Source organism: Schistocerca cancellata, chromosome 7, assembly GCF_023864275.1.
Source record: "Schistocerca cancellata isolate TAMUIC-IGC-003103 chromosome 7, iqSchCanc2.1, whole genome shotgun sequence".
NCBI classification, from domain to species: domain Eukaryota; kingdom Metazoa; phylum Arthropoda; class Insecta; order Orthoptera; family Acrididae; genus Schistocerca; species Schistocerca cancellata.
In genome coordinates, this window is record NC_064632.1 from 204,788,012 (window position 1) to 204,810,499 (window position 22,488).

Sequence of the window (22,488 nt, forward strand, 5' to 3'; positions counted from 1 at the left end):
TTAATGAAGTTACAGCTGCTGCAGCACTGAGAGGTCAATCAGACGAAGAAATACTTTGTGTGATTGAATTTGCGTTTAACATGAGAGGCCAATTCGTATGTGGTATATCATGAGATCCAAAGTAACGCACAGTCGTTTCTGCAGCTGGCTGTTAGACTACGCCAGTGTGACCAAAATCATAATATCATAGGAATTTTTCGCGAGGAGCTCAATACTTTTAATTTGAACTGTCATAAGTCAGAGGAAATATTTTCAGACAGGATTTGCAAAGTTGATGCTCATCATATGTGCATTCCACAAAGCAGAGGCCAACAATGTGTTACCACAGGAGGCTGCAGCTCTTAGGACTGTGGCGCAATTTGAGGAATTACATTTTTTCATGAAGCAATAGGTAGCTCGCTGTTTTATCCCTTCTGAGGTGAGGTGCTACAGATGTGGGCGCATGGGCCATACACAGAAATAGTGGAAAAATGGGTCAAATGGCTCTAACCACTATGGGACTTAACATCTGAGGTCATCAGTCCCCTAGACTTAGAACTACTTAAACCTAACTAACCTAAGGAGTTCACACACGTCCATGCCCGAGGGAGGATTCAAACCAGCGACCGTAGCAGCAGCGCTGTTCCGGAATAGAACCGCTGTAGCCGCTCGGCCACAACGGCTGGCGAAATAGTGGAAGCAACTAGAGCGTTACTCATGTGGGGAAGTGGGCTACCGAGTATCTTAATGACGGCAGAGGAAGAACAGGAAGCATCATTGTGGTACACAGCCGCTAAACAGAAACGGGAAAACTTTGACCATCGGAAGGCAGTCCTGATAGATCGTAACACAACACAAGTTAGTGCACAGCCAGAAGGATGCTTAGTGGTTGTAGTGGGTGGTATGGAACAGAGGTTTCTTGTAGACACGAGGACACACGTTATCAGTCTGAACATGGTAAACAGTGGGCGGCGGGACCACAACGATGTAAGTTACATGGGGTTGTCGATAGAAATGTTGCGTCGATGTGTATGACAGTACGAGAGTTTAACTTTATGGAAACTAAGTTTAAAGTGCACATGGAGGTTATTCCAAGTGATGGTGAACTTCGGAAAAGCCCTTGAGCTCACTGAAACTTTTTTTCACTTGGGTAATACAGTTGCAAACGTAGAGACATCGCAAGGCTTACGTGTCATGAAGGTGATGCCAGATAAACTGCAGTCGAGTTCGTTAAAGAATTATCAGGAGGATAAAATATCCGCAGGTATGGGAATGAAAGTGCGGGTTGCAGTGGGTACGCATTTACCTTGTGGGACGTTGTATGTGGTTGAACTCAAATAATGGACAGTTTGATGTTTCACACTTTTTTGTGTGCAGAAGCATAGCGCACTGAGTAATATTTGGTTCCCGTTAGTACAGCTAACTTTGACAAATCTGAAGCTAATCTGTCAGAAGGTATAACGTTAGAAAAAGACATCGATAGGTGGAGTTTCGGTAGAAGACGTTAGCAAGCATTAAGCGATGAATAGTGTCATTCGAAGGACAGTAATCATACAAGCATGGAAAAATAATTATTGAAGTTTATCGACTTGTTTTATACACATTGGCTGTTACAGTAACACTAGTAACTCAGCCGTATATACAGTTATGGGGTGGTAATCCAGTTTATAGCGAACAATATCAAACAGCGGGACACTTACAACCATTAACAGAAGAGGTCATTGAACAGCCACTACGAGATGGGATCAAGAAACCAGTGACAGTCCCTGAAGCACAAATATTGTAACTATCCCTAAGAAATCATTGGATGGGAGGAAGAAATACATGTATTTCTGTGATTACAGACGCTTATCAAATCCTTAATATTACGGAATTATCCGAGGATAGTTTGGACGACTGTCATTAATTACCGCAGGGGACCTCAAAACCGGTTACGATCTATTAAAAGTAGCAATTGAACATTGGCCAAAGGCAGCGTTTACCGCTCCCTGTTGACATTATCAATATATGGGGATGCCATTCGGTTTAAAAAATTCACCTGAAGATTGTTAAAGCCTAAAGGATATGTGATCAATTTAGATGACTCAATTGTCTGTTCAGCCGTTCTTCCAAAAATTGTTTTCGGGCCGCTAGAGTCAGCACGTCGGACGCCGTCCATGGGCAAGTACCGTTTTTCTCAAACTCGAGTTGAGAATCTGGGACACATAATTAGTGAGCGTAGTATTCAGACTGATCTTCCTTTTACAGAAGCAATTCAAAATTTTCCAGAACTGTGGACGGACGAACAGATGCAGTCGTTCGTCGGAGTGTTCAGTTACTACCGTAGATTCGTAATGCATTTCGTGAATGGATTTGTTAGTTAGTTTCATATTCATGGGTCAGTTTGTACAATAAATCGTAATGTGGAATGAGTTACTTTATGTACACATCCTAAACAGGCAGGCTGCCGCAGTATCGCAGAGGGCAGTGTGTGTTTATTACTAGCCCCTATATACCAAAGAGGAACAAAAATAATTTCTTTACTACATATCAACTATTAGCGGAAAGGTACAGTTTCCTACCAAAACTTACGTCTATCTTGCACGTCAGTTTGGTTAAACAGTTTAAGACTACTTTGGACGCTGTGACCGACCCGGCACGATTACGTGCAGCTGGTGGAAAGGAGAAACGTAGTTGTCTAGACAGCTTAAAGTACAAGGCATGCCTGTGGTCTGACATCACTGTTGTTACATTATTTGAAATATTACGTTGGTGTTAGATTTATTCTTGATATTTGAGTTATGGGTATTTTTTGCATTGTGTTGTTTTCAGGGAATTTTTCTTTTGATGTCGTTGACACATGTGTTTTTTTATTATTGTAGGGTTACTTTCAAGTATTTGTTACTGTCGTTCTTGATGCTGTCTGTCGTTAGTTACTCGTTTCGGAAGGAGGACGGGGATGATAGACGAATCCTTTCCTGAGTTAACGACTTCGTCATGACATCCTGGATGATGGGAATGGCCCTGGGTCTGCCAAACATCATCGGGGGTGGAGCAGAATGCTTAGCTGTGGTTCAAATGTTTGTTTGAGGTATATATTTCTCTACGCAGTCGGATACTTTCCTTATGAGACATCAGTGGCCACTGAAATCAACAGATCAGAGATACGAAATTCCGAGACTCCTAGATTTTGTTTCGGATTGATATACAGAGGCACGGGGAAGTGACGTTTTTCATGGAGGTGCTGAAGCAGTATCATAATCAGAGTAAATAAAGAGCACACTTATCACAGTTTGAATATGTTGGCCACAACTTGGTTAAATTCGGGAGATAAATTAATAAAAACATTGTCCGCGATAGCAGAGTAGGAGAAGTTCCGAAATTAAATGATGTACTTGGTCATTTTCAAAAAGCGTTGATTGCTATGAAGAGTGAGGTGCTATGGCTTTCATCTTGGGAAGAGTTTCTGTCTTAGGTGTACACTCACTTGTATGACTGTCAGTACACTAACGCGGAAGTCACTTCATTGGCCAGAAGGGCCATTAAGGGTGTTACACTTCCAGAATTTAGAGCACCTTGATGCCACCCTCAACCCTGTACTTACACATTCATTACACAGATTTATCGATTCACAGCAGGGGAAGATTTCGGTGGAGCGGATGTTACATTATATCGAATCCATTCTAGAAAATCGTGAAATCATGATTACATAGATGATTTCAGCAACCAAGATGTCGTGTCTTTACTAGGTATTTGCATATTTTATTTATGCAATAATCTCAAACCTACAGATTAGCCGAGACACCAGTTGCCAGTCGAGTGTTTAGCAGGCAATGGCAGTGGGAACGATTGATGGAAGTAGAAGTTCTGTATTAGATGGTATAAACTTCACATTCAGGATTGTATTGTAGTAAGGTCCTGGAGACCTCCCATTAAGAGTCAGCTCATGCTATAAATGGATAAGGAAGGACCAATGTGGGACATCCCAGGAGTGGAAGGCTCGGTCTTGGAAGATTCTGGACGAATCTTTCGAAAGAGGGGATGTGTGTTGCACACAAGAAATTTATATGCGCGAGTTGCGAGTATCTTAAATGTGTTGTTCCCACTCGCGGCTCCGCGGTAGAGGCAAGCCTGTCCGCAGTCCTAACAGAGTAAGCCGTTGGACTTGGACGGGCGAGCCACGTCGAACTTCAATGCCGCATCATAGTATGACCAAGAGTGAGGTGATGTTTTATAAGAGACACTTGCGCACTACCGAGGAAATGACGCGTTGCAAATTTAACTGGGTGTAGGAAACCGTACTCGGGGCACAGCGAGCTAGTAAAAGCTGAAAGCCAAATAACATGAAATAAACATACTCGTCCCCCTGTAATAGTACTAAGTCGGACGCGTAGTTGTATGTTTATAAGTGATCGAGCGGAGGAACTCAAAGCATGTCGTAATGCCTCCATTCTGTCTGCTTATTAAACTGGAGAGAATGATGTCATTTGTGTTTCAGAGAAACCACGACCCTCCCTTGGTGATGGTAACCTACTGGCAATCTGGCAACGAGGCACACCATGTCTGTGACGTGACGGCTGCGGGATTTGCGGGAGGTTTCGATGATGTGGGGAGCTTGGGCCCAGCCAATCTCCACCCCATGAGCTACTTCGGTCGATGGACTACCAGATGTCTACAGTCTGGCTGCGAGAGATGCTCACTCGCGGTATCCTAGAAACCTAGACGTCCTTGGCCACCAGGCGCGCAGAATTAGCTGAGTGGTCTAAGGCGCTGCAGTCATTGGCTGTGCGGCTGGTCCCAGCAGAGGTTCGAGTCCGCCCTCGGGCATGGGTGTATGTGTTCGTCCTTAGGACAATTTTGGTTAAGCAGTGTGTAAAATTAGGGACTGATGACCTCAGCAGTTAAGTCCCATAAGATTTCACTCACATTTGAATATTTGGCCGCCGTCTTCGTCTATCTCTGGCGAGTGACTAGGGCATCGCTGGTCCTCATCAGGACATCTATCGTCAGCTGCCACACCCAAGCGCACAAGAGAAGACAACAGGTACGGGAGGGGGGGGCTGCTTAGCCGACATACTCCGGAGGGCCTGGACAGCCACCGCTCATCTTTGTCGCTGGCGGCAGCCACGGCGGCCCAGGGTAACAGGCGTCAGCGCATTCCGCGGTCTGCTGAGTTTTCAAGAACATGATGCGACACTGAGGCTAGATGGAGTGCTGTGTATGGCTGGTTCAACAGACCTGTATCAGTGCTATTACTGTTTCACTGCAAGTTCGGGTTTGAATCTGCCCGCTCCTTCGCCATTTCTCTCACCCGTCCTGATGGATATCGACGAGGGATAGGCCGGGTCAATTCAGTACAGAGATCACAGTTATCCTTGTGCTGATGAGGAGGTTTCTCTTTTACCTTTTCGACGTACATTGCAGCATACAGGATAATTTTTTTTGTTTTGTTTTTGACGTCTTTACTCTTGTTATATGTAACAATTTTTATTGTTAATTCGTGTACACAGCTCTCTGGGATTTACGCTTCATAATGTTTTTGCTTATTCATTAGAACTGGATTTGCTATATTGACTAGATGTTACTACCTGCTACATAGGAGTCAATAGTTCAAATGCTATTAGAGTGAGTCATATCTGGAGTAAGTATGGTGCTCTACAAAAATGTTGTCATTATAGTGGAAAAAGGACGTGAGTTTGGTTAGTAAATTAGTGTTTGAAAATTAAAGTTTTCTTCAAAATACCACTTCTACACTCACCTGTGTTTGAACAGTGTGAGATTGTGAAGAAGTTTGAGTCTTAAGTCGTTTGTGTATTGTTAGAGCATGTCGAGTATAATGGAATATAGAACAATTTGTAACACCACAGCTCTTATGCTGTATGGATTTATTTTGCTTTATTTAATGTCATATTGTTGATCTTCTGTAAATGTGTTTAAATCGATAACATAAAATTGTGTACTCTTTTCTTTGTTAAAAACTTTGGTGTCTTGGTTTAACTCTATGCAAAGTAGTGTATCTGCAATTTATATCCTTTGTCCCATTTGGAGGGAACAAAACTTACGGTATATGATTGTAATTTTGTGTGAATAATTTTTTGTAGAGATGTCAATACGTGTAAATCTTTTGTTTTATTTAATGTATTTGGTTGCTGTTATGTAAATTGCTGATCCTCACTTAGTGCTTTTAGTTATTCTGTATGCAAAAGGTGTAGTGGTTCCCCTCAGGAACGGAACTGTGTAGCGCGCGCAAATTGTGGTTGGCCTAGGTGGAAAAGGTGGAACTGATAGTCAGTCGGATACGAGCAGTCAGTCGGGGCGAGCCACGAGTTGGAGACGAGCTACGAGTCCGTGCACTGCCATTGTAAAGGTGCATATTGTGCAGATTCAGAGAGAGGCTTTTCCTGCTTCTTTCCAATGCCTCGGATGGGTGGATAAATAGCTGGAACTATTCTGGAATTTATATTTATCATCGCCACCAAGAAATGACAGAGTCCAGCAATTGTACCTGCAATTCCACCTACCAACATGCAGTTGCCACCACAATGCGCAATCACTGTAACGTAATACTACATTGATGTACAGTGAAGGATCAGCCTAATGGATATGTTAGGGTGCTCAAATACAAGGTAATTTATATCGGAATTTATGTACTTACCTTGATTTTTTCCTTATCATAACACCTCTCAGGTTCCTTTCCGTTTAAGCTAAAGTGATATCCGAGTGTCCTTACTAAAAGAAATTAAAGCCTAGAGCTTTGTTAAATAAAGATAGTTAAAGTTAATGATGCTTGCTGAAATAATTTTCCTATTAAAACTGCTATTTAAAGTGCTGTTGCTAACTTCAATATTAAAAGCTCTTAAGACTGAGGCTTATAAGGCAAATGATCACATTATTGTCTGTAGTAAATTCTAAAAGGTGAGTCGTTTCTTGCAATTTGGTCAGTATTGTGTTTCGCTGTAGTAAAAGTGAGAAAGCTGCAGTTGTGAAACAGTATATACACTCCTGGAAACGGAAAAAAGAACACATTGACACCGGTGTGTCAGACCCACCATACTTGCTCCGTACACTGCGAGAGGGCTGTACAAGCAATGATCACACGCACGGCACAGCGGACACACCAGGAACCACGGTGTTGGCCGTCGAATGGCGCTAGCTGCGCAGCATTTGTGCACCGCCGCCGTCAGTGTCAGCCAGTTTGCCGTGGCATACGGAGCTCCATCGCAGTCTTTAACACTGGTAGCATGCCGCGACACCGTGGACGTGAACCGTACGTGCAGTTGACGGACTTTGAGCGAGGGCGTATAGTGGGCATGCGGGAGGCCGGGTGGACGTACCGCCGAATTGCTCAACACGTGGGGCGTGAGGTCTCCACAGTACATCGATGTTGTCGCCAGTGGTCGGCGGAAGGTGCACGTGCCCGTCGACCTGGGACCGGACCGCAGCGACGCACGGATGCACGCCAAGACCGTAGGATCCTACGCAGTGCCGTAGGGGACCGCACCGCCACTTCCCAGCAAATTAGGGACACTGTTGCTCCTGGGGTATCGGCGAGGACCATTCGCAACCGTCTCCATGAAGCTGGGCTACGGTCCCGCACACCGTTAGGCCGTCTTCCGCTCACGCCCCAACATCGTGCAGCCCGCCTCCAGTGGTGTCGCGACAGGCGTGAATGGAGGGACGAATGGAGACGTGTCGTCTTCAGCGATGAGCGTTGCTTCTGCCTTGGTGCCAATGATGGTCGTATGCGTGTTTGGCGCCGTGCAGGTGAGCGCCACAATCAGGACTGCATACGACCGAGGCACACAGGGCCAACACCCGGCATCATGGTGTGGGGAGCGATCTCCTACACTGGCCGTACACCACTGGTGATCGTCGAGGGGACACTGAATAGTGCACGGTACATCCAAACCGTCATCGAACCCATCGTTCTACCATTCCTAGACCGGCAAGGTAACTTGCTGTTCCAACAGGACAATGCACGTCCGCATGTATCCCGTGCCACCCAACGTGCTCTAGAAGGTGTAAGTCAACTACCCTGGCCAGCAAGATCTCCGGATCTGTCCCCCATTGAGCATGTTTGGGACTGGATGAAGCGTCGTCTCACGCGGTCTGCACGTCCAGCACGAACGCTGGTCCAACTGAGGCGCCAGGTGGAAATGGCATGGCAAGCCGTTCCACAGGACTACATCCAGCATCTCTACGATCGTCTCCATGGGAGAATAGCAGCCTGCATTGCTGCGAAAGGTGGATATACACTGTACTAGTGCCGACATTGTGCATGCTCTGTTGCCTGTGTCTATGTGCCTGTGGTTCTGTCAGAGTGATCATGTGATGTATCTGACCCCAGGAATGTGTCAATAAAGTTTCCCCTTCCTGGGACAATGAATTCACGGTGTTCTTATTTCAATTTCCAGGAGTGTATATTCATGTTTGCTAAGTGCTTGTCTCTCTTGAGTATTAGAAGTGCATATTAATAATAATGTTATAAAGACCATTCACTTTGTGTAAACCCTGAAAGTAATAGTGTGTTTCGGTATCTGTTATAATTCTGAAAATAGTTCCTGCTGCTCTAACTGTTAGCTTCAATCTTAAAACATATGTGTGTCAGAGTTCATTGCACTCGCGTGTGGCTAAGCCTAGGTTGTGTTTGTTGTGTTTGTCCATTATAGTTACTTATACCTACTTTCATAAATGAGAACGTTAATCTTTCTCTTGCCTAATTAGGCTGGCGACCGTTTCCCTTATTCTAGGAACAGTATAGCTAGGCAAAATTTTGTTTGTCACTATTCCAGTATTTACGTAATTCTGACTTTCATTTCCGATAAGCCACCTCCGTTAGGAACAACACGGTCAATTCAACAAAATTCCTCTCAGAGGGTAACACTGCTCTGTTGCTTTGTGCCATAGTTGCTTTTACGAAATAGTTTTATGTCACAACCTGTTTCTATCATTGAGGTTATGGTACAGTAATAGCAGTTAGGAGTGTTATAAATTCATATTTAAATTATTTGTTTAATTACTATTAGTATGAACCTGGACTTTAAAAAATTATATATCTGGAGTGGGCATGCGGTGGATTGTGGCTGCTAGGGCTGCTTGTGCTTCTGTGATCATCAACGCAGTTTTTCCAATGAATAATTAATGTTTGTGGAGCGATAATGTAAGTTTTAGTACATCGTTCCTACAAAGATTTACTGTTTACATTGATGTGTTTAATTTGATACAATTTCTGAATCTAGTACCACTTGTGGTATTTTGCAAAATGATTCTATAGCTCCTGTTGATGACGTATAGAGAGGTAATTCAGTTTCAAACACGACTGAAAAATGAATAATATGCTAATGTTCCAAGAATTATGGGACAAGTTTGAGTCTAATGTGAGGGGGCCTAATTAAATGTTAGCATCAGAACTAGTGGAAAGGAACTTAGAGTGAAATTACAGACTAGTACCAATTGGTTTAATGGTAACTTGCTGGCTGTTCCCAGTCAACAACGAGGTAGTGCTACTCTACTACAAAGGCGAATTCACAATTTATTGCAGAAGTTTGAATTTACTGTGGAAGACATTTCGAGGAAATTTAGTGCACTTACCACTCAGTTAAGGTAAGAGCTGCAGAGAGGCTCTGTGCTGTGAAAAAATAAGAGTGGTTTCTGTAGAAGAGAGTCCAGTAGTAATCACTACAAAATTACTGTTCACTTTGCACATACAAATGATTTATCCTATATTAACCAGTTTATACAGAACTGTAATCATAATCCTAAGACTGAGTTTCTACTCTACTACTCTCGAAGAACTCTCTTGAACTGTAGAATGGATTCATTATTAACAAGTTATAGAAATTACTTATACAACTTACTTCTAAAAAGGTTGAAATATGTATTGATTGGACAGTATGTCAGTGTATTCAAAAAGTTCAAACAGTTTACTTTGCGAAAGTCACCTATTTTTGTGAGTCGAATTTAGAAATATCATAGCTAACACTTGTTTCAAGAATCATAAAAGAAGGTTGTATACATGGAAGAAGCCTGGAGATACTGACAGGATTCAGATAGATTATATAATGGTAAGACAGAGATTTAGAATCCAGGTTTTAAATTGTAAGACATTTCCAGAGGCAGATGTGGATTCTGACCACAATCTATTGGTTATGAAATGTAGATTAAAACTGAAGAAACAGCAAAAAGTTGGGAATTTAAGGAGACGGGACCTGGATAAACAGACTAAACCAGGGGTTGTACAGAGTATCAGGGAGAGCACAAGGGAACAATTGACAGCAATGGGGAAAGATGTACACTAGAAGAAGAATGGGTAGCTTTGAGGGACGAAGTAGTGAAGGCAGCAGAGGATCTAGTAGGTAAAAATACGAGGGCTAGTACAAATCCTTGGGTAACAGAAGAAATATTGAATTTAATTGATGAAAGGAGAATATATAAAAATGCAGTGAATGAAGCAGGCTAAAAGGAATACAAAGGTCTCAAAAATGAGATCGACTGGAAGAGCAAAATGTCTAAGCAGGCATGGCTAGAGGTCAAATGTAAAGATGTAGAGGCTTATCTCATTAGGGGTAAGATAGATACTGCCTAAGGGAAATTAAAGAAACCTTTATTGAAAAGAGAGCCACTTGTATGAATATCAAGAGCTCAGATGGAAACCCAGTTCTAAGCAAAGAAGAGAAAGCAGAAAGGTGGACGGAGTATATAGAGGGTCTATACAAGGGCAATGTACTTGAGGACAATATTATGGAAATGGAAGAGGATGTAGATGAAGATGAAATGGGAGATACAATAATGCAATAAGAGTTTGACAGAGCACTGAGAGAGCTGAGCCGAAACAAGGCCCCGGGAGTAGACAACATTCCATTAGAACTACTGACTGCCTTGGGAGAGCCAGTCCTGACAAAACTATACCATCTGGTGAGCAAGATGTATGAGACAGGCGAAATACCCTCAGACTTCAAGAAGAATATAGTAATTGAAATCCCAAAGAAATCAGGTGCTGACAGGTGTGAAAATTACCAAATAATCAGTTTAATAAGTCACAGCTTCCAAATACTAATGAGAATTCTTTACAGATGAATGGAAACACTGGTAGAAGCCAACCTCGGGGAAGATCACTTTGGATTCCGTAAAAATATTGGAACACGTGGGGCAATACTGACCCTACGACTTATCTTAGAAGCTAGATTAAGGAAAGGCAAACCTACGTTTCTAGCATTTGTAGACTTAGAGAAAGCTTTTGACAATGTTGACAGGAATACTCTCTTTCAAATTCTAAAGGTGGCAGGGGTAAAATACAGGGAGCGAAAGGCGTTTTACAATTTGTACAGAAACCAGATTTCAGTTATAAGAGTAGAGGGGCGTGAAAGGGAAGCAGTGGTTAGGAGGGGAGTGAGACTGGCTTGTAGCCTAACCACGATGTTATTCAATCTGTATATTGAGCAAGCAGTGAAGGAAACAAAAGAAAATTTCGTAGTAGGTATTAAAATCCATGGAGAAGAAATAAAAACTTTGAGGTTTGCCAATGATATTGTAAAACTGTCAGAGACAGAAAAGGACTTGGAAGAGCAGTTGAACGGAGTGGACACTGTCATGAAAGGAGGGAATAAGATGAACATAAAAAAAAGCAAAACGGGGATAATGGAATGTAGTCGAAGTAAGTCAGGTGATGCTGAGGGTATTAGGTTAGGAAATGAGACAATTAAAGTAGTAAAGGAGTTTTGCTATTTTGGGAGCAAAATAACTGATAATGGTCGAAGTAGAGAGGATATAAAACGTAGACTGGCAATGGAAAGGAAAGCGTTTCTGAAGGAGAGAAATTTGTTAACATCGAGTATAGATTTAAGTGTCAGGAAGTCGTTTCTGAAAGTATTTGTATGGAGTGTAGCCATGTATTAAAGTGAAACATGGGCCATAAATTGTTTAGACAAGAAGAGAATAGAAGCTTTCGAAATGTGGTGCTACAGAAGGATGCTGAAGATTAGATTCGTAGATCACATAACTAAATAGGAAGTATTTAGTAGAATTGAGGAGAAGAGGAGTTTGTGGCACAACTTGACTAGACGAAGGGATCGGTTGGTAGAACATGTTATGAGGCATCAAGAGATCACCAATTTGGTACTGTAGGGCAGCGAGGAGGGTAAATGTCGTAGAGAGAGACCAAGAGATGAATACACTAAACAGATCCAGAAGGACGTAGGTTGCAGTAGGTTCTGAGAGATGAAGAAGCTTGCACAGGATAGAGTAGCATGGAGAGCTGCATCTTACGACTGAAGACCACAACAACAACCACTACAAAAATCTAGGAACGTCAATATCATTTTTGTTTCTGGTATCATGATAGAGTATGTTCTCTCTGGTGTCTAGATCTGCTATGTTGTTTTCAGCGAATATCAATGACGAAAAGCGATAAAGTTTTATCATCATCACTATTGTTGTCTCAGTGAACAAAGGACTGCATTTTCCCTTTGACTAATCTTATAATTATTTGTAGCACCTGTTTCAGAATCAGTACCACGTCACAGACATGAGATGAGTGATAACATAACAACAGCCCATTTGTGTGTGAAGCTGAAAAGGCGAAATTAAGCTGTACTAAGATATTTATTTCCACCTGGACCAAACAATTTCTGTGTGAGGTGGGACAGCTTTGATATCTCCAGAATGAGATTTTGACTCTGCAGCGGAGTGTGCGCTGATATGAAACTTCCTGGCAGATTAAAACTGTGTGACCGACCGAGACTCGAACTCGGGACCTTTGCCTTTCGCGGGCAAGTGCTCTACCAACTGAGCTACGGAAGCACGACTCAGGTCCGGTACTCACAGCTTTACTTCTGCCAGTATCCGTCTCCTACCTTCCAAACTTTACAGAAGCTCTCCCGCGAGCCTTGCAGAACTAGCACTCCTGAAAGAAAGGATACTGCGGAGACATGGCTTAGCCACAGCCAGGAGGATGTTTCCAGAGTGAGATTTTCACTCTGCAGCGGAGTGTGCGCTGATATGAAACTCTGCAAGGTTCGCAGGAGGGCTTCTGTAAAGTTTGGAAGGTAGGAGACGGATACTGGCAGAAGTAAAGCTGTGAGTACCGGGCGTGAGTCGTGCTTCGGTAGCTCAGTTGGTAGAGCACTTGCCCGCGAAAGGCAAAGGTCCCGAGTTCTAGTCTCGGTGAGGCACACAGTTTTAATCTGCCAGGAAGTTTCAGCTTTGATATCTTTCTAAGGCATGATTAATGTGACGCTGCCAGTTTGGTTTGGAATCAATCTATTGTCCAAGCAAATGTCCAGACGTTTGTAGTTTCAGAGAAAATCAAATGGAGTGTAACAGGAGAATAAAGAATTAGGCTAGTACTTGAATGAGAGGGTTTCTAAAACTGAAAAAATGTTGGAGTCATTGTTACATCAAAGGTCATGTGCCAGATTATAGTGATTTATATTCTGTTCATGAAGATGAATGAGAACCTGTAGCTAGTTATCAAAGGAGGAGAATTCTTCACCACCATGGTCACTTTAATCATGATGCTGGAAACTGTGAAATGAAGCAAGCTTTTCAATCCAAACCATTTGTTGCCTGTTCTAAAATGTCAAGTTTTTATACTTATACTAAATAGTACTTATCCTCATGCTTGACTAGAGCAGTTTGATTTTGTATGTCCTTCCACATGGCTAGCCGATCACAGAACTGAGTTTGTATGTGGCTGTCTGTTGGGTGACCTTAGTACATGAATACTGAGATTGACTAGAAACTGTGAACCATATGACGAGTTTTATCAGATATTCGAGTTAGAAGATTAAGATTGGTCTGAAGCACCGCAAGACAGAATCTTTGGCATACTTGTTTATGAAAAATATTAATAATACTAATTTTATAAATAATGCTTCATTCTTTGAATGCATGATGTGGAAAAATAAATTTTTTAACAGTACTTACAATCCTACTGAACTTAATTATAATTGACGTGTAAAATTAACTCCCAAGTTGAGCCAGATTATTATTCCTGGTCAGGTAAAAGGGTAGTTAGTGGGTTTTCAGACTTTGCTCAAAGAATTAGAATATGACAATGCTGAAGAGAATGGTTGTGGTAGAAGCAACAGTGAGTTTTGTTATCCTGGTCTGAGGCCACAGTGGAATTGGAATAATGATCACCAGCAATGTGATACATATTGTGATAGATATGGGAACGGAAAGTGGAGGCGTCAGAGGAATTATGTGATTGCAATGAAAGCAACAATTTTTGGAGCGGTAATAGCGATTGGATTAGAAGACTGTTACGTCAAATCAAGATCGTGGAGGGAATGGTAGTCACTGACATCGACAAGATGGAAACTAAAGTTCCTATTTTGTAGATGTACGCTTAGCTTATCCACAGAAAAATGTTCAAGTGGATAGTCCATAGCCCCGTAGCCACATAATTGAAAACTGATATGGGCACCTGATTTGAGTGCTAAAAGCAGATTGAAAAATGCCTATGAAAAATGGAATATATTTACTTTTGTATGCTTGAGTTACCTATTGATAAGTGATAGACAGGGAAATCTCCATTCTCTGAAAAGTCCAGCGTTTCAAATATATTTTACCGTGTGTTCCAGGTGTTGGAAGCCAGTCATCTGGGGTGAGTGAGTCATCATTTCGCAGATCTGAAGTTCTAGCTTTATGAGCTATTCCTTCTTTACAGTGGACTCAAGTGAAAGGGATGATTAACAGAAAAGGAGCAGAGATGAAGGGACAAGTTAGTATTGATTTTCTTTGTCGAGGTTGTAGCTTCATCCGAATTTAGTAACTGTGTGGAATTTGGATGGTGATACGATGTTAGGAGCTGATTTATTGTTGACATACAAAGACGTGATGGCCTTGGGCTGTGGTGTAGTGAGTTTTAAGTATAATGATGGTATGTTAAAGCATGAGGGAAGAGTTGCCTGTCGTGACTGAGTATGGTGTTCACGCAGTCCTATCACATCATTTTCCAATGAGGTCTTTGGATTTCGCAAGAAATGTGGAGTTGGAGTATCTGTGCTGAAGTGGTAGGCGAATTAGTGAAATGCAATTTATTTAGTGTACTGCGACATATTTCTTCCATGTTTTCAGTGCATCCAGGGACACAAAGTTCTTTTGTGTGTGTGTTGTTGCATGATGAACATGATTTCCCTGGCTATTATTATGTTTTCGATTAATTTTTGCTGTACCACTAGCTCTCTTTTTCCACTTAGTGTCGATAAAGGGATTTTACTATGAGCCACAAGTCTAGCACAGAATTTTCGAAGAAGTTTTGTGTATCAATAAAAAATTGTCAGCCCTAAAAATGAAGTAAATCTAGTAAAAGTGGAAATGAAGATTATAAAGTTGGTCAGATTGTGGGACGTTCTCAGAAGTGAAAGTGATATTTGAGAAACCTCATGACAGGTATGTAATTAGTGTGATGATTATCTCTTCATTCACTCAGCATATAGCACTAATTATTGTTTATAAAGTGATGTACAGGTTGATATTATAACTTTATTGATCATCTGAGGTGATGAATACTGTGATTCCATTCATAATTAGTGAATGGATTACATGTGGATTATGCGCTGAAGAGCCAAAGAATCTAGAACAACTGTGGGATATATCGTAGGGCCCCAGGAGCATTCAGAAGTGGTGCAACACGATATAGTATGGATTCGGCTAATGTCTGAAGTAGTGCTGCATCGAATTGACACTATGAATTATGCAGGGCTGTCCATAAATCCGTAAGAGTGTGAGAGCTGGAGATCTCCTCTGAACAGCTCGTTCCAAAGCATCCCAGATATGTTCAGTAATGTTCATGCATGGGGAGTTTGGTGGCCAAAGGAAGTGGTTAACTCAGAAGAGTGCTCCTGGAGGCACTATGTAGCAATTCTGGGCGTGTGGGGTATCACACTGTCCTGCTGGAATTGCCCAAGTCCACCGGAATGCACAATGGGCATGAATGGATTCAGGTGATCAGACAGGATGCTTATGCACTTGTCATCTCTCAGAGTCGTATCAGAGGTTCCATATCACTGCAACTGCACACATCCCACACCATTACAGAGCTTCCACCAGCTTGAACAGTCCTCTGATGTCGACCAGGCATAATTTTTCCAGTGATCAACAGTGCAGTGAGGTGTTGATTGGTCTAGCCAAAGTGTAAAGTATTGTGTCGTGCAGTCATCAAGGGTACAGGAGTCGGCCTTCGCCTCCAAAAGACCATATCGACGATGTTTCATTGAAAGGTTCGCACGCTGACACTTTGAAAACTTTACTATTGTTTTTAAGGAATTATTCTACCAGATTCCACATATGTGTGGTGTGAGAAAAGCAATGTCGCAGACAGCACTCGAACGATCTGGCATTGCTATGTACACTGGCGTGATTGTCCCTTCCTGACAGTCTGAGTTTTCAGCCCTTTACATCAGTCACTTGATTTTTGGGAGCCCCCATCAATGAAGTTGAGTTTTCGTTGTGTGTTTAGAGTAATGGATCATCGGAATTTAGAATAACGTTATTCAGTCACGTGTATTGTTAAACTTGGGTAATCAATGAGTGTGACCATTCAAAATTTGAAACAGGCCAATGGGAAACATTCCTTGTCAAGAGCACAAATTTTTCGCTGGCACAAATCTCTTTTGGAAGGCCGATAGCACGGTGAAGATGAATCTCACTCACGGAGGCCTTCAAAATCAAAAACCGACGAGAACGTCGAACGTGTGCATGATCTTTCGAGACCAGACGGACATTTAACAATAAAGATAATGGGTGACCTGTCAAACTTGTCAACTATCACAATAAATCAAACATCTGACTGAAGATTTGCACATGTAGAAGGTTTGTGCCAAAATCGTGCTGAGAAATCTCAGAATTGAGAAGAACAACAATTGAAGAAACAGGTGTGTTGGTGTTCTTGAGGAGACTGCCATAAACTGCGAATGTTTCGGTAGTGTGATCATCGATGATGAATCCAGGATTATTGAGTATGATCCTAAGACGAAGGGGCAAAATGAGGAGTGGCACACTGAGACATCTTCTCCACAAAATGAGGCCCGAATGAGCAAATCAAAGATAAAAACAGCTCGTATTTACTTTTTTGACCGTAGGGATATCATGGACAATGAATTTGTTGCTTCATGGCAAACTGTCAACCTTGTGTTATACAAGGATGTCCTTAAAACTCTCAGGAGAAGATTAAATCGAGTGAGACCGACTGTACATGCAGACAAATGGACGCTGAATCATGATAGCGTCCCATTTAACACAGTCATTTCCATTACGGCTCTTTTCACCACAATAGGCACTTCTGTTGACCCACAGGCACCATATTCACTCAATCTGAGTCCCTGTCATGCATTTTCTGTTAGCGAAACTAAAAATTTCTTAAAAGGACGTCGTTTGTGACTCTGGAAACATTCAGAAGGAATTTGACTGACATACTGAAGGCCCTAGGACTTAAAGCCTTTCGGCGCTGCTGCCAAGCCTGGGAACAACGATTATACCGACGTAAAGTTGCCGAAAGAAACTACTGCGTAGGAACCAATACTCGAAAAAAAACCTTTGGTAGACAAAAAATCAGTAGGATTACTTTTCTCATATACCTAGCATGTTTTAAATATTTCATTTAATCTCAACCGAAAAATTTAAGTCTCAGTAGTAGATGGCACTTTCTACAATGAATGTCGTTTTCAGTATTTCCAAGTTGAGGGCCTTAGTTACACATCAGCATCTCTTTAAAAAGGTATATTGAGAGAAAACGTCAAAAACAATGACCCAAGTTGGCTTTCTTATATTTTTTGTGGTGTTCATAAAACCATCATTACACCTTATTGAAAGTGTGTTGTTATTTCTAAGACTGTGCCAAAGGTATTTCCAATTTCTGGACCCTGATCGCATATCAGTTGCCCTTGAAGAAGCATGTTGTTAGTATCGCTCAACAACAATTAGTGAATATTTAAAAAAATTTTGCAGGATGGTCACAATGTAGTCCCGCCCCCTTATCTTGGTAATGCACATTTTGTAAAATGTGTAGGCATTAAGGGAGTTAATCAGTCTTTTAACGCAAACGTTAGTATCTACATTCTGATACTATACCTTTTAGCAGTTCTGTATGTAACTATTAAATAAAATCTTTTTATATATTTATCATCGAATAATTGTTTGTTTTGCAATATTGTAAAAGTGACTTTATTGTTATTGTGGAACTAAAAAGTTGGTAATCATGAATTAGATTTAAATAATGTCAAGCATGCAGTGTTCATCATGATGTTACAATTAATCAAACCTAGCTTAAGTATTATCACACAAAATGAATATTCATTGCTAAGTGGCTTATAATCTTTATGTCAGTATAAAGGATATTTTTCCGTGTTTTGCATGTGTTTATAACATCCCGATATGAATCTTTTCAGAACACATTACAGAATTGCTCCTATTTATAAGGAGAAGTCTATGAAAATTGTACTTTAAACAATGCTTTTATTTCTTCATAGCTTTTTTCTTCTTCAGACAGTGAAATAAATATTGCATGCATTTCAAAAATATGTTTTATAGTTGGTAACGATAGGTCACGAATCTCTTGGAGCAATATATGGTGTAGTTTAGTGATTCACCTACAGCTATAGCCAGTCACGTGTTAGGCCAGTAACTTGTATCATTTAGCCAATTCAATTTAATTCGTACTTGGGTCCTGAACGTGGTGGTCATGAGGTCTAAAACTGTTCATAGGATGATATTGCAGTTAGGGATTTGGTGAGACGGCTACAGTTGTTTGCAGTGCATAGTAATACACAATGCGTTGGATATTTACATATTGTGATGTTTACATATTTAAATTGTAATTGTTTTCTGTCCTGCAGTGATGATTAAATCCGGCACGGTCTAGCGTTCAGTGAAATGGTATTGCAGAGCCTCAGAGATCGATTATTTTTCTCGTGTTGCTACATGACTACAGGAAAGTATTTTAATTGTTCTGTCTAATGTTTTATGCACTCCATTTCATCATTGTCCCTTGCATTTCAAATTACTTAATGCACTGCTGGAATATGTGTAGAGGAACCTTCTCTTTTGGTGATTTCTAAAATTTCGGTACAGGTTCACATTTAGTTTAAGCCTAAGTGATGTATATCTATTGTTTGATTATTTTAAACTTTGCAGGGTGTACTACCCACTGAAGGATGTATTTACAGTGCATAAGGGAATATGTGTTACCACTTATGTACCCTCCTGGTATCTAGTGTTAGTCCGCTGCATCAGCGTTAGTTTTAGTTTGTTGTGAAATACAGCCTTAAGTACTGCGAGAAGTATGTATCCCAACAAAAAACGGTGTATTAATGGTTATTGGGAACTGTGGTTATCACTAATATAGTTTCTGTAAGCGGCTTGGAAAGTATACTTCCTGCAAAATTAATCTGTCATTTGTGGTGCTTCGGAAGCATACTTAGCACCAGCTAAGTGGTCTCCAAAAACTTTTGGGAATAGTTCTTACCACCTCTGTCTATGCCAGACATGTAATGGTAGTACACTGCTCAAGGTGTACGAAAACTGCTACAACAATTAGTTTCTGTATGTCGTGGGATTAATACTGTTGTCAGAAGACATTGCTTCCCTCCTGCAATATACCTTATTGCATCCTGTATCAGCTCGTAGCTTTATTCAGTGACAAAGTTTCAGGGATTGTTTTCACATTGTGGTAAGTAAACATTAATATCGCTAACAAATATTTTCAAAATAAAATGAAAGAAATTATAAAATAAAAGCTGGAAACACTGTACATTATTTATTTACGTGTAGTGGCAACACATAACAGCACTCAAAAGGGAAGTGGGAAATCCATTTACAGCCAATTTAAATACCTCACAAAGATGGCGTGGTGATATATGTACGAATATAGGTTTTGGTCCTATATCTCAAAAATAAAGTTATTAAAAAATAAATACAGTAAGTTGATCACATTTCTAATAGGCTATCAAAATATTATGTTCGCTGAGCTGCTACAAAATATGTGCCCGCGAAAGAGTTAACACAGTGCATCAGTTAAATTTTATGGCTACTCATTTACCCTCCTTCAGTCATTTATATAATTTTCGTGAGTGATTTTGGAGCATGTGTTATCTGCGCTATCTGCAGCATTCCTACTGCCAATATCTCCTTTGTGAATTTAGTGATAATCTGTGATACAGATAATAAAATAATTCAGCTACATACTTGCTTTTTTTACTGTAATGTTTACCGTAACAGTCCCATTATAAAAAATAGAATCGATGACAATCCAATATGCTGAAGATGTGATGCACATGGTGGATACAAGGAAGGCTATTGAAACAGTTAGCAAGATGGACACATTTCTATATCTAGGTTCTCGACTACAGGTAAGGGGATGAGCAAGCAGGAACCACAGTGATCTGGATAGATTCAGACACATCACTGATATTCTTTGCGAGAACAAGATGCACATCTGCATAAAATAAAATATATAATTACAACGGTGAAGACAGTTGCATTATGTGGTACTGAGCGTTGGCACACACCCAGGAGTTTTGAAGTTTCACTACATTATGAAAATTCGAATGCTGAGAAGACCATTAGCCATTTCCCCCTCGACCACAGTAACAAGACAACGATCTGACAACTAACTGGAGTGGCTCCAATGAATGGAAAGATCCAAAAATGGAGCGTTCAGTGGTATGGACACATTATATACCACCTACTTTAGTCATAAGTCTTAGCCTATCGTCTCACTCTTGAAGACCACAGTCAACGCGGAAGACCTTAACCGCATTGGATAGGTACTATAAACCTATATCTAAAATCAAGGAACCTAAACCCACAGATGACGGACAGCGAGAAGAACGAGGCAAGTGTGCGAGGAGAGATTCCCAAGGTAGCGGTACGGCTCACAAAAATTAAGGCAACTTCGGAACTGGCTTTTGCACGCATGAACAGGGGACGTGGTAACTGATGGACGAAGCGAGTTCCGAAGAGCGCCACCAGAAATGAGGGCGTGGCGTGGAATCTTTATACACAGCGAGAGGCAATACGTCACACCGAGAGGGGAGGAAGTAATGCAGCGTATAATACGCCTCGAAAACAGTAGAGGGAAAAATTGTAATCAGGGAAACAGAGTAGTTTCAGCTCCGTCCCGCAATATAAGTATGGTGAGGGGGAAAACATGGTGTGTTCTAGCCAAAATACAAGAAGATTTACTGTGCTGCAGCCTGAGGGATCACAGAAATGTAATAGGCGTGAATCCTCTGCAGCATGGTTTCAGGAAGTGGAAAACCACCCTTGATCGGTAAATCACTCAGTACATGTTGTGAACACCTCAGACGACAAGTACGTCATCGGCACAATGAATGGTATAGCCATGGCTTCTGATAATTTATGGTGACGTGCCCTGTTCAAATGAGTGAAGCAGATGGACGGCCTCATATGTCTCTATAACAGACTACGAAACTATTGCACAGACATTCAGATGCAACTGTAATATACAGTACCAGCCGTTATACAGAGTTTCAGGGAGAGCATAAGGGAACAATTGACAGGAATGTGGGAAAGAAATACAGTAGAAGAAGACTCGGTAGCTCTGAGGGATGAATTAGTGAAGGCAGCAGAGGATCAAGTAGGTAAAAAGACAAGGGCTAGTAGAAATCCTTGGGTGACAAAAGAAATACTGAATTTAATTGATGAAAGGAGAAAATATAAAAATGTAGTAAATGAAGCAGGCAAAAAGGAATACAAACGTCTCAAAAATGAGATCGACAGGAAGTGCAAAATGGCTAAGCAGGCATGGTTAGTGGACAAATGTAAGGATGTAGAGGCTTATCTCACTAGGGGTAAGATAGATACTGCCTACAGGAAAATTAAAGAGACCTTTGGAGAAAAGAGAGCCACTTGTATGAATATCAAGAGCTTAGATGGGAACCCAGTTCTAAGCAAAGAAGGGAAACCAGAAAGGTGGAAGCATTGAAAGACCTAACTCAAAAAAAGGTTCGGGAGTACACAACATTACATTGGTACTACTGACGACCTTGGGAGAGCCAGTCCTGACAAAACCCCACCATCTGGTGAGCAAGATGTATGAGACAGGCGAAATACCCTCAGACTTCAAGAATAATATAATAATTCCAATGCCAAAGAAAGCAGGTGTTGACAGATGTGAAAATTACCGAACAATCAATTTAATAAGTCACAGCTGCAAAATACTAACGCGAATTCTTTACAGACGAATGGAAATGTGATAGAAGCCGACCTCGGGGAAGATCGGTTTGGATTAGATAGACCTTTCGACTTATCTTAGGCGAAAGAGTAAGGAAAGGAAAACCTAGGTTTCTAGCTTTTGAAAACTTAGAGAATGCTTTTCACAATGTTGACTGGAACACTCTCTTTCAAATTCTAAAGGTGGCGGGGGTAAAATACAGGGAGCAAAAGGCTATTTACAATTTGTACAGAAACCAGGTGGCAGTTGTAAGAGTCGAGGGGCACGAAAGGGAAGCAGTGGTTGGGAAGGGAGTGAGACAGGGTTGTAGCCTCTCCCCGATGTTATTCAATCTG